Source organism: Lathyrus oleraceus, chromosome 6 (genome assembly GCF_024323335.1).
Source record: "Lathyrus oleraceus cultivar Zhongwan6 chromosome 6, CAAS_Psat_ZW6_1.0, whole genome shotgun sequence".
Classification (NCBI taxonomy): Eukaryota; Viridiplantae; Streptophyta; class Magnoliopsida; order Fabales; family Fabaceae; genus Lathyrus; species Lathyrus oleraceus.
The window spans coordinates 163,298,128-163,312,325 of NC_066584.1; the positions used below are offsets into that span (position 1 = coordinate 163,298,128).

At 38.7% G+C, this 14,198-nt stretch overlaps 1 pseudogene; it reads left to right on the forward strand.

Annotated features, from left to right (window-relative positions):
- The first annotated feature begins 1 nt into the window (after position 1).
- Positions 2-2,172, forward strand: LOC127094552 (pentatricopeptide repeat-containing protein At3g14730-like; annotated as a pseudogene).
- The last annotated feature ends 12,026 nt before the right edge of the window (positions 2,173-14,198 follow it).

Sequence of the window (14,198 nt, forward strand, 5' to 3'; positions counted from 1 at the left end):
GATGCATGATGTTTTTTATTTTTTATTTTTTATTTTTTATTTTGTTTGGCACTCGGCCTAAAAATTCATTTGCATACATTCATGACCAAAGGCAACCGATCATTCCCATTTGCTCAAAAATGGCTTCTTTTCATCCCCACTTGCCATCACCAGCCTCATCAACATATACTCCAAGTGCACCCTCATCGGTTATGCTCTTAAAGTCTTCGACTACCCTACCCAATGACAAAAAATGTTTTTGCTTACAATTCAATCATTGTTGGATTCGTTTCAAGTCGGCTTCCACAATACGGGAGGTTTCGGAGGATAAGAAGATTCATGGGTTATTATCTTAAACTCGGGTTGGAGTTGGATGTTCTTGTTGGAAGTGCTTTGGTTAATACTTGAAATTTGGATTAGTGTTGGATGCACATGAGGTATTTGAGGAATTGACTGATTAGAGATGTTGTGCTTTGGAATTCAATGGTTAATGGGTATGTGCAGATTGTACGCTTTGAAGAGGCCTTGTGGATGTTTAGGAGGATGGGGGAGAATGGGATGATTCCTCGTAAATATGCAGTTACTGGTGTTTTGTCTATATTTTCTGTGATAGGAGATTTTGACAATGGACGAATTGTTCATGGGTTTGTTACAAAAATTGGTTATGGCTCTAGTGTTGTTGTTTCGAATGCACTGATTGATATGTGTGCAAAATGCGGAAATATGAGAGATGCTCGGATGGTTTGATATTATGACAGAGAAAGATGTGACCTCATGGAACATCATGATCACGGGTTATGGAATGCATGGCTATGGTGATGAAGCATTAGACATATTCTTTTCGTATGTGTCAAGCCCAATTGGTACCAAACAAAATCAGTTTTGTTGGCATGGTGGAGGAAGGGCTTGAGTTTCTAGCAGTAATGGATTCAAATTATGGTGTATCCCCCATCCATTGAACACTACAACTGTGTGATTGACATGCTTTGTCAAGCAGGGAAACTCATGGAGGCTTATGATTTAATGCTAACAATGCCTTTTAAGGCCGATCCTGTTGGATGGAGGGCTTTGCTAGCAGCATGCTGTATCCACAAGGATACAGACTTGGCTGAGATTGCAGCAAGCAAGGTGATTGAAATTAAGCCAGGTCACTGTGGAAATTATGTATTAATGCCAAATGTTTATGGAGTGGTAGGTTAATACGAAGAAGTATCTGAGTTAAGAGACACAATGAAGCAATAAAATATGAAGAAGAGACCAGGTTGTAGCTGGATTGAATTCAGGAAGGGTGTGCATGTATTTATAACAGGTGACAGGACCCACCCTCAAACTGATTTTATCTATGCTGGTTTAAATTCATTAACGACAGTTCTGCAAGAGCAAGGAACTTTAGGATACATTCATCATAGAGGGATAATTCAGAACCGTACAAATCTTAATAGCTTCAAAGCTTTATCCTACAAATACTTCATACAACCAATAATGGAAGAAAGTAAGGCATGGCAACAAAAAAATTCTCTTAAACTAAACCGAGTTCAATACAAAGTGCCGCTTGGTAGAGTTTATGCTCTTGGCCTGGCTGTCCTCCCAACACCGCCGACAAATTTGCAAAATTACAACTTGCAAACATATGGGCCACTCCATTTGGCATACCTCTACACAGTCTGTTTGAAGCTAAAGGCATTGCTGGTAACATCGTGCAGGCAGTGGCGAAAAACAAGTGTTGATTTTGCTGACATGATTGTCATTAAAGCAAACCAGAGGTGTTTTGGTCTCCATGCTGCATAACATTAACTATCACAGTTAGACATACTTCACCAGGTTCATCATTACGCATGAGAGATGAGTAAGTACCAATAGTTTTACCATTGTTCTATGCCTTGGATGTCCTTAGATCAATTTGTTGGCAAGCCTTACGGTAGACATCATAACCTGCAATAACAGCACAGTTCACACATCAAATCTTCCATTTGCCAAACCTATTAGATAAATCAAAGAAACAGAAGAGGGACTGTGTGTTTAAACTGGGAAGAAAATGGAATGATCACCTATTGCATTGAGATGGGATGGCTTGAGTCTGCTCATGATATTTTGAATGATGTAGAAACTGCAGGGTCGGAAATTGTATCAGTTCATAGAAGAATACAAATTGCAGCAAAGGAAAACAACTCACCATTGATAGAAGCAAGATAACAAAACTGCGGTATGTCTTGATCTCAAGCTTGTGTAGAAGCGGAGTTGATGTGATTATCCAGGCTACAACAACAACACAAGATTAGTGTGAATTTCAAAGAAAGAAATGGAGCAGAAGATAGAGAAGAACCAAGATGTAACTGATACGATTCAGAAGACTGCTGCTACCGTTGCCGAGACATATAGGACTTCTTCCGTTTTTCTCCTGAAACAGAGCTGAAGCAAGAAGGACCTGTCATGGAACAGATGCAAAAGGTTACCCCTCAAGATGTAAGTAATCCTATTCTATCACACAAACAATCCTTTTTTGAACAGCATTAGACAAAACCATGACCAAATGTTAAAACACCTTACCAAAAGTCACTAGTATTACCAATTTTCAAACATAGCCGTCAATAAAGGATTCACTCGTCTCATCGCCAATGACACTAGGTTGCGAGTCCCTCAGCATGAAAACACTCTCGATTACAGAAAGCCCCGTTGTTGTAGTGTCTGAACCACAAAATGTTGTCCAGTCGCTAACCATTATTCCAGCGCCTATCACTTCACTACTTCAGTTCTATTCCAGGAATTGGAAGTTAGCCAATAGGACGCAATTTGGAATTCCGGAAATAGAGCTCTTTAGGGGACGGTCTTGGTGAGGATTACGGAATGCTTGGTCAAGCTGGCAGTGGCAAGCTTCGTGTGTCAGCAGGTCAAAGCAAACTTGCTGCAAAAGTTGTATGATTTTTCCCCAAAGTCTACAACCGAGGAGATGCTTAGAACACTTCCTTCCTCAAAAATCGATTGGTTTGCACATGCTGTAGAGAATAAAAGTAATGTCAACTCATCTGCAATTGAAAAATATTGGAACTAGTTTGGGAGATAAAAGTACATACCTAGTTGATACATCTGCAAACTTATCCAGGGGATTGGGTTCTCAGAACTCTCCAGATTTGCAGAGTAAACGGGATAGGCACCAACCTGAATCGGTATTGCACGACCCATCCAATATTGCTCCTGAACTGAATCATTGGATTTGTAGCTATTCAGAAAACCAAAGGTACCTAAGATGACTGCAAAGAATTAACTACAGGGATGTTCAATGACAATCCCGAATCCTACACTAACTTAAGCATCAAACCAATCCACAACCAAGGAAGCATACCTTGTGGCGAGCAAATACGGCCTGGGCGGTCTTCTGCAGATGTTGCTGGTAGCAATAGTGCAAAATGGGCTTATTCAGAAGGAAGTGATAAATTAAGACCTGCTACGGAATATTCATCAAAGGAACATTTTCCTGGAAGAAAGGTGTTCAAATGAGGAAGATGCTATGATTAAAAACCATAAAATGTTGGACACAAGAAGAGAACGGGACCTGAAAACTCCAGCTTAGCTAGTGACAGAGCAAAGTTGGAGGAATCCACACAATATTGATTCAATGACTCTCAAAACCAACCAGCTTCCGAATCAAGGCTTCCTCTTCCGCAAAATAGCTGATGCATTTTTTTAGAACCAGTTACTGCTGCAGCTCAGAGTATTCGGACGGATAATTCAACAGGTGATCTTGGTGACCTCTTCATAACTGGAGAAATTCTGGATGTATCTATCAGAGCCAATGAAAGTAGAATAAATCAACAAATCACCTTGCACAAATCAAACCACAACAATCAATTTAGAAACTTTGTGCGATATGCATTGCCTATGGAAATTCAGTTATTAAAGAGAATGTTAATCAAAGACGAACCGGTAACACCAAAGAAGCAATGGCCATTGTCCCTGATTTAATCACCAAGAGTTTGTTTAGTCTCACAGCTACAAGGGAAGTTGCAACAGAAACCTCGTAGTGGCAAGAGAAACTCGTAGTGGCAAGAGAAATTCACTGCAGTAAAAGCAAACAGTTAAAATTCGAAAATCCCAAAATGGCATAGAGACAAAACAGAGAGAAAAAGCGTGAGTTCAGCATACCTTTTCCAAAACCAAACATCCAAATAGGCCGATCCAAGCTGAGCGCCCTAAAGGATTTCGCAGGTTGCCCCTTTTGATCTGAGGAACCAGTTCAAAACCCTAAACAGGGTGAATATAAAAGAAAAACCTAATCAGCAAAAGGAGGAGAGAACGAAAACCCTAGAGAGGAAGAGCGGCTACAATTCAAAAAAATAAACCCTAGAAAAAAAGACGAAAAAGGAGGCGGACAAAAAAGCTCTACCAAGAACCCTAACCCAAGAGAAACCGATTGAGGGAGGCGAAGGAAGAAAGATTCACGTAACACCATCCTTTCCAATCGCTAGCGGCTTTGTTGTGACCGGTGAGTTTCGATTTCCAATTCACGTTTTTGTTTTTGATTTGATCTCAACCGGACGCGCTTCACTCCTGACCATAGATGAAGACTAGATTCTTTTGTTTATTTCCGATTCGAGATTTGCGTTTCTTCATCGTCGTTAGATGGACGATTTTCTTCCTGGTTTCGTGCTTAGTTTTTCCATACTGAGGAAAGTGTTGGTATTTTTGTTTTTGTTGCTTATATGCCTTTATTGGTTTTGACTGTAGCAGTAGCTTTAATGGCACCTTTAGTTTGGGGAAACAACACTAATAACGTTTTGATATACCCAATACCCTTTGGTCTTCCCAAACTTTGTTTGTTTTTCCCATGAATGACTTGACAGCTAGCCTTCCACCCTTCTGTTCGCCTCCCTACGTGGGCCAGGCTAGAACGGGTTTCTATAAACCAAACCCAACAGACTATTTTTTTGGTTTTGATTTTTATGTTTTAATTTTGATTTCAATCTATTCTGGTTTAATATCTAAATTGTTATTAAAATTATAAATAATCATGAATGATCTAGTGGAGAGAGGTTATTTTGGTGATCCTAAGTGGAGAGGGTTCAATACTCATATATAGCATTTTTTTTTCCTTTTAGCATTTTATTTCTTTTAACATTTTTTATGTTTATGTTTTATTATACTCATGGTTTCATTATTATTCAATAGCACAAATCTATTTTTTATTAATTTCATCATTCATTCAAAAACCATTTTAAAAACTATAAAAATCATATTTCTCGATTTAACGTCGAGCCCATTTTCCTACCCTTGTAAGTCGATTGCTTTTAAGCATCGCCATCAACCTCACATGGCTTACTCTTGGGCCTTCTTACAATGAACTTAACTTTCAATAATTTCCACCTCGGTACTTTAATTGTTTTAATTTAATAATCAAATCATTTTCTAAATAAAACGTGAAGAAAAAGGTTACCTGGATGGAATGTCCAGTCGTAATCCCGAATATTAGGCTCAAGCTGTAAGAGCTTGTAAGTCATAAATATTCGTCTTCTCGCCAAAATATCCGTAAATACCTCAAATCACCTTCTAAATAAAGTTGGAAGAAAAAGATTGCCTGGATGTAATATCCAGTCGTAATCCCGAATATTAGGCTCAAGCTGTAAGAGCTTGTAAGCCATAAATATTCGTCTTCTCTTTAACACTCTAATATTCAAATCGTTTTCTAAATAAAACGTGAAGAAAAAGATTACCTGGAGGGAATATCCAGTTGTAATCCCGAATATTAGGCTCAAGCTGTAAGAGCTTGCAAGCCATAAATATTCGTCTTCTCTCCAAGATTCAAAACCTCTTCTTAATAAAATTAGAAGAAAAAGATTACCTGGAGGGAATATCCAGTCGTAATCCCGAATATTAGGCTCAAGCTGTAAGAGCTTGCAAGCCATAAATATTCGTCTTCCCTCCAAAACATTCATAAATATCCGAATCATTTTCTTAGCAATATTGGAAAGAAACAGACTGCCTGGGTGGAATGTCCAGACGTAGTCCCGAGTATTAGACCCAAGCTGTAAGAGCTTGTAGGTCACAAGTACTCGTCTTTCAAACTTCAAAATACTTAATTCCTACCTTAATACTTTTTCAATAAAGATGGAAATGGAACATGGTGTATACCGTGCACTCCTGAGGCTAGGATTCGAGATGTATATCTCGCTCATCCAAGTTCTCGCCATCACTCAAAATACATCCAACCAATCAAACTCTTTCTCGCCGTCGTGCGATTAATCAAAAACCTTTTTCATAAACGAAAGGTATCTTGTCTTAAGTGAAACAAAATAATGTTTCGGCCACGATTATTGAGTAGAGATAAATGACGCTTTTCCGAATGTAGATTTATAAATCCGTTCGATGTGTGGTATGCGTCTACTCCTCATCTGTTTTGGGTAAAACAATGTTTTCGTCGATTAATACAGTATAGCTTTCGCTAAAATTGACCAACAAACAAACATTTTTCTACCCAGAACTACGTAAGCCTTGATTTCTCTTTTGAGATACGTAGGAGCAGGATTTGTAAATCTTGTCAGGCCCATTAATAAAAAACTTAGGTTTAGTCCTTCGTCAAAAAAATCCAAAAACATTTCTTCTCTCTTATATTCATCCTTTCCCACCTAATAAATTGAAAAGCCTAACATTTCAAACTAACATTAATGCACACAACTGACCTAATGGTTCCCGTTGAGTACAACGGACGTGAGGGGTGCTAATACCTTCCCCTTGCGTAATCGACTCCCGAACCCTGATATTGGTTGCGATGACCATATCTTATCCTTTCTTTTGTCTTGGGTTTTATCGATATTTCCCCTTTCCTTTTTAGGAATAAATAAAGTTCGGTGGCGACTCTGTTCAGTCCATCATTGCGAGCGTGCGATCGCGCTTCGCTTTGAAGTCGTATCCCCATTTTTTTCGAGGTGCGACACTGTAAAAAAGAAAACAATTAAAATCAGATGACAAATGTAAAAACAATTAAAATCATAAAAGTCATTTTACCTGTAATAAAGAAAACAATTAAAATCATTTGACCTGTACCTTTTTCACTAAGTTCTCTTTCTTTTCTTGGTTGGAATATGTTCTACATGTCTCTTAACAACACGGACGGTTGGATTGATCCAAATACCCTCATTATGATCATTTCTAATATATGAATCATTTGATATAATATTCTCATCTTGATCATTTCTGGTAAACGATTCAATCTCAACATCAATATCACCTTGATCTCCAGTGTTTTCATCAATTACTTTGTTGGAAAAAAGAACTATAGACCATTTCGTACTTTTCGGATCATTGACATAGAACACTTGTCTAGCTTGAGAGGCTAGAATAAAAGACTCATCTTTGTATCCCACCCTATTAAGATCCACTTGCAAAAATCCTGACTTATCCATTCGAATGCCGTTATTATTTTCAACCCACTTGCAACCAAATATAGGAATCTGAAACTTCTCATAATCAAACACCCAAATGCGCTCGATAACACCAAAATACGACAGATTTGCAAATTTGGGGTTTAAGTCCTTCACACTTGATATGTGCATTGCTTCAGCTACCACGGTGACACCACTATTCTGCATAGTACTTTTATCATCTTGTTCTTTGGTATAAAATGTGTATCCATTAATCGCGTATGCGCTATGAGAAAAAACATGGAAACTTGGACCATATGCTAAGCATCTCAACCTTTCTGTTATTGAAGCGGGATCTGAATAATACTTTGAATAAATATGATCCTTAAACCAAGGTATAAAACATCGATTGTGCTCTCGTACTATCCAATTTTCATTTCTATTGGGATTTAAACCTCGGAGAACATCCTTGTGAATTTCAACATACGGCTCAACCTCATTCTCATTGTGCAGAACATACAAATGCACTTGATCCCGTTCGACCCTTGATACTGCCACGATTTTATTTCCAATTAGATTTTTTCCTTCTTTCTTTTCGACAAGCTGAGACTTGGGGAGTCCGATTGACTGAACATTAGACAAATATTCAGTACAAAACTCAATCGCTTCTTCAACAATGTATCTTTCAACCATACAACCTTCTGGTCGACTTCGGTTCTTCACGTACCCTTTTAATATTTTCATATAACGTTCAACAGGGTACATCCATCTCATATAAGCTGGTCCACACAATTGTGTCTCTTTTACAAGATGAACAACTAGATGTACCATTATGTCAAAAAATGATGGAGGAAAAAACATTTCAAGCTCACACAAAGTAATAACGATTTCTTTTTGCAACATTGGTAAGATCGCAGGATTGATCACCTTACTGCAAATTGACTTGAAGAAAGAACACAACTTAGTTATAGAGCTTCTTACTTTTTCTGGAAGAATAGAACGTATACCTATTGGGAGAAAATGTTCCATTATAACATGGCAATCATGGGTCTTTAAACTCTTTAACTTGAGGTCTTTCATAGACACAAGTCTTCTAATATCTGAAGAGTACCCTTCTGGAACTTTAACTTCACTTAGAAACTTACACAATGTTTTTTTCTCCTTTCTAGATAGAGTATAAGCAGCAGGCGGTAGATATGTTCGTTTTCCTTTCTTCAAGGGTCCTAATTCAGTTCTTATTCCCATCGCTATCAAGTCCTTTCTTGCCTTAAGGCCATCCTTAGACTTTCCTTGTATATTGAGTAACGTGCCAATAACACTTTCAAATACATTTTTTTCAATATGCATAACATCAAGAAAATGTCTCACATACAAGGACTTCCAATACGGCAATTCAAAAAAAACTGACCTCTTCTTCCACCCACTTTTGACAAGTGTGTGGGCAAAAGGCTTGCCAAACTGAGTATCCAAATCTTTCACCTTTTCAAAAATTTGATCACCCGTCAATATAGGTGGAGCTCTGCCTTGTTCTGTCTCTCCATTGAACACCTTTCTCCATCCACGATAGTGATGATTTGAATTTAAGAATCTCCGATGACCGAGAAAGACATTCTTCTGACCAAACTCCAAGCGCTTCCAATCTGTTTTATCTTCACAAACAGGACACGCACATTGACCTTTTATGCTATACCCTGATAGATTTCCGTATGCTGGAAAATCATTAATTGTGCCAAACAACATCGCCCTCAAGTTGAAACTTTCTTTCCTATATCCATCATAAACCTCCACACCGGTCTCCCACAAAATCTTTAAATCTTCGATTAAGGGCTTCAAGTACACGTCTATGTCATTCCCTGGTTGTTTAGGTCCAGAAATCAACATAGACAACATCATGTACTTACGCTTCATACATAGCCATGGAGGTAGGTTATAAATCATAATAATCACAGGCCATGTACTGTGTGAGATACTCTGGATACCGTGTGGGTTCATTCCATCAGTAGATAATGCCAAGCGAAGGTTTCTTGATTCTTCTCCAAATTCAGGATAATCATTATCAATTTTCAACCACTGTGGTGAATCTGCCGGATGTCGATACTTTCCATCTATAATTCTTTCATCTGCATGCCAGGTCAAGTGTCTTGAATCGGTTTCACTACGAAACATGCGTCTAAATCTCGGAATAACAGGAAAATACCACAAGACCTTTGTTGGAGACAACTTGTTCTTATATCGCGAGACACCGCATTTAGGACACTCATTTAACGATGCATACTCATTTCGAAACAAAACGCAATCGTTTGGACATGCATGTATCTTATCATAGCTCATGCCAATAGAGCACAACATCTTTTTGGTCTCATATGTTCGATTGGGAAGAACATTATCCTCAGGAAGCATATCTTTCAAAAGGGCTAATAACTCTGTGAAACTTTTATCCGACCACCCATTGCCCGCCTTTAAGTTGTACAACTTTAATACCGCAGACAATCTTGTGAATTTAGTGCAACCATCATACAAAGGTTTCTCTGCATCACTTACCAACCTCTCAAACATTTCGGGACAATCCTTAAGATCTCCTTCAAGTGCTTCTGCAATCTCTTCAACTCGATCACAATCGTATGTATCTGCGCCACTATAGTTTGAGGCATAGGTCGTACTATCCCCCGGTTCAACATTCTCGTTACTTTTCTCACCATGCAAATTCCAACATGTATAACTTCGATCAATTCCATGCCTCATTAGATGCGATGTCAACTGAACTGCGTCAACCCGTTTCCCATAACAACAACCCAAGCAAGGACATATCATTCTACTGGGGTCTTCGGCGTGCGCAACGGCAAACTTAACGAATTCTGATACCCCATTCTCGTACTCTCTCGACAATCGATTGGAAGACATCCATGTATTATCCATTACTAATTAGAATAAATAAAAAACAATTTCAGAAGAGTTCAAACACATTTGGACCTAGGTTTCTAATGATACTGGTGTTGACACAAAATCAGATGTTCATAGGTCGTATAACCCATTGCATCCGCAATCATGGTCACTAAAAACCAACCGTCAATTTCCTAGTGCATCCGCTATCATGGTCAAAACAAACGTAGAAGGAGGAAACGCGCAGTAATAAGGTAAAACAGAAATTGGGCAAAGCTAAAACAAAGCAATAACATAAAACAGTAATTGGGAAAAGCGTGTACCTTTGATTGGTAGAAGGAGGAAACGCGCATGTAGATCTAACAGAGGTGGAAGGAAAACGCCTCAGAACCCTAACGTGAAAAAGAACGCTAATAACAGATAGTGAAATAACAAAACGCGCAGTATGTTATAATTTTAATGTTTACTAAAGGGGACATTAGAGGGCGCTTGTGGAAAAAAAGCGCCCTCTAAAGGGGGCCTAAGAGGGCGCTTATGAAAGCGCTCTCTAAGGCTTTCCAGAAGCGCTTTATAAACTGGAAATGTACATGGACTTAGAGAGCGCTTTTTCAAAAGCGCCCTCTAAGGGTAACCTTAGAGGGCGCTTTCACAAAAGCGCCCTCTATTGTTGTCCCTCCATTTTTTTTTGGCTTCACTTTAGAGGGCGCTTTGTTACCAAAGCGCCCTCTAAAGGGGGCCTAAGAGGGCGCTTCTAAAAGCGCTCTCTAAGGCTTTCCAAAAGCGCTTTATAAACTGGAAATGCACATGGACTTATAGAGTGCTTTTTTAAAAGCGCCCTCTAAGGGTAACCTTAGAGGGCGCTTTCTAAAAAGCGCCCTGTATTGTTGTCCCTCTATCTCCTCCTTATTTTTTCGCTTCACCTTAGAGGGCGCTTTATTACAAAAGCGCCCTCTAAAGTGCGCTGTCTATTCCAGTTGTTCGCTCCTTATTTTTTCTCTTCACTTTAGAGTGCGCTTTTGTAATAAAGCGCCCTCTAAGGGGCGCTGTCTATTCCAGTTTTTGGCGTAGTGCATCCTCTCAAGAATCTACTCTAAGTAAGGTTCTCGTACCGACCCAACGAGAAATACATCTCGCGGACCCGCACTACTCAACCTCGTCCTATCTTATGTTTTTACTCGAGACTCGGGTAAAAAGTATTTCCCACATGGTTTGCAATCAGAGTATCCAAGTACCAAACCATAATCGAACCAATACGACAGATTCATATCAATATGACAATAGAGATAGTAAAAACAATAAGGAAAAGCCACATAGGTAATCAAACAAAGGCACACAAACGACCTAACTAGGCCTGACTCACTTAGGGATGTTCCTCTCCCCAGCAGAGTCGCCATCTGTCGCACCTCGAAAAAATGAGGATACGACTTCAAAGTGAAGCGCGATCGCACGCTCGCAATGATGGACTGAACAGAGTCGCCACCGAACTTTATTTGTTCCTAAAAAGGAAAGGGGAAATATCGATAAAACCCAAAACAAAAGAAAGGATAAGATATGGTCATCGCAACCAATATCTGGGTTCGGGAGTCGATTACGCAAGGGGAAGGTATTAGCACCCCTCACGTCCGTTGTACTCAACGGGAACCATTAGGTTAGTTGTGTGCGTTAGTGTTAGTTGAAATATTAGGCTTTTCGATTTATCGGGTGGGAAAGAAAGAAAGGATGAGAAGAAAAGTTTTTGGATTTTTAACTAAGGACTAAACCTAAGTTTTTTATTAGTGGGCCTGACAAGATTTACGAATCCTGCTCCTACGTATCTCAAAAGAGAAATCAAGGCTTACGTAGTTCTGGGTAGAAAATGTTTGTTTGATGGTCGATTTTAGCGAAAGCTATAATGTATTAATCGACGAAAACATTGTTTTACCCAAAACAGATGAGGAGTGGACGCATACCACACATCGAACGGATTTATAAATCTACATTCGAAAAAGCGTCACTTATCTCGACTTAACAACTGTGGCCGAAACATTGTTTTGTATCACCTTAAGACAATATATCTTTCGTTTATGAAAAAAGTTTTTTTTTGTTAGTCGCACGGCGGCGAGAAAAGAGTTTGATTGGTTGGATGTATTTTGAGTGATGGCGAGGACTTGGATGAGCGAGATATACATCTCGAATCCTAGCCTCAGGAGTGCACGGTATACACCATGTTCCATTTCCATCTTTATTGAAAAAGTATTAAGGTAGGAATTAAGTATTTTTGAAGTTTGAAAGACGAGTACTTGTGACCTACAAGCTCTTACAGCTTGGGTCTAATACTCGGGACTACGTCTGGACATTCCACCCAGGCAGTCTGTTTCTTTCCAATATTGCTAAGAAAATGATTCGAATGTTTATGAATGTTTTGGAGGGAAGACGAATATTTATGGCTTGCAAGCTCTTACAGCTTGAGCCTAATATTCAGGATTACGACTGGACATTCCATCCAGGTAACCTTTGTCTTCCAACTTTTATTTAGAAAATGATTTTGAATATTGGAGTGTTAAAGAGAAGACGAATATTTATGGCTTGCAAGCTCTTACAGCTTGAGCCTAATATTCGGGATTACGACTGGACATTCCATCCAGGTAATCTTTTTCTTCCAACTTTATTAAGAAAATGATTTTGAATATTGGAGTGTTAAAGAGAAGACGAATATTTATGGCTTGCAAGCTCTTACAGCTTGAGCCTAATATTCGGGATTACGACTGGACATTCCATCCAGGTAACCTTTTTCTTCACGTTTTATTTAGAAAATGATTTGAATATTAAATTAACATAATTAAAGTACCGAGGTTTGAAATTATTGAAAGTTAAGTTGATGTTGCTTAAGAGCTCATTGTAAGAAGGCCCAAGAGTAAGCCATGTGAGGTTGATGGCGATGCTTAAAAGCAATCGACTTACAAGGGGCATGGAAATGGGATCGACATTAAATCGAGAAAAGTGTGATTTTAATAGTTTAAAGCGGCTTTGAATGGATGATGATGTTAAAAGAAATAAACAGATTTGTGTTATTAAATAATAATGAAACTATGAGTATAATAAAACATAAACATAAAGAATGTTAAAAGAAATAAAATGCTAAAAGAAATAAAATGCTACATATGTGGGTATTGAACCCACTCCACTAAAGACCAAAGAAACCACCCCTCTCCATGTGGCCACTTATGACTAGTTGTTATTTTGATGCTAGTTTGGATAAATAAACTAAGATAGATTAAAAATTAGAATTAAAATAAAAAACTAATAAAAAAAGAAATCTGTTGGACTACCATAATTAAACCCAGCCGCTTGGCTGTTAGGTTTTAGAGGCTGGTGAGTTGGGAATAGTAAAAAAATGGAATCATTGTTAAACACCAACGTTAATGTCTACTGGAAACACTCAAAGGTCACTTAAATGGAGTTAAATGGTTTATCTTATAATTTTTAATTAAAGAGCAAATGATAATAATAAAAAAAATGAAAATGGAGAACGCAAAAGAATTTCGAAGCTCAATCGTCCTCCTCCCAAACCTCAATCTCAGAATCTCTCCACCTCAAAACTCTCTCAAACGAAATCTCTCTCTGCTCTCAAAATCGCTCATCAACGCTCACCCATCTCTCTCACTCTCTCACGAACTCCTCTCACAAACTCGTCTCTTACAATCTCACGAATCCCTTTCAATCACTCTCAGCAAAGCTCGCTCAATCGCTCTCAACCTCACGTTCCTCTCAAAATCGCGTCACTCTCACCATCTCACCAAAAGCCAAACTACAACAGAGATTAAAATGAAAATCCCAAACGAAAGCTCACCTTCGGTGGTTTGGCAGCTCAGGTAACGATCGAATCTCCTTCCTTCGCTTCTTTCAATCGGTTCCTTTTCTGATTTGGGGATTAGGGTTCTTTTGTGGTGTTTTTTGTTCTGCCTCTCAATTGTTTCGCCCTTGTGTCTCACTGATTCCTTCTCTATT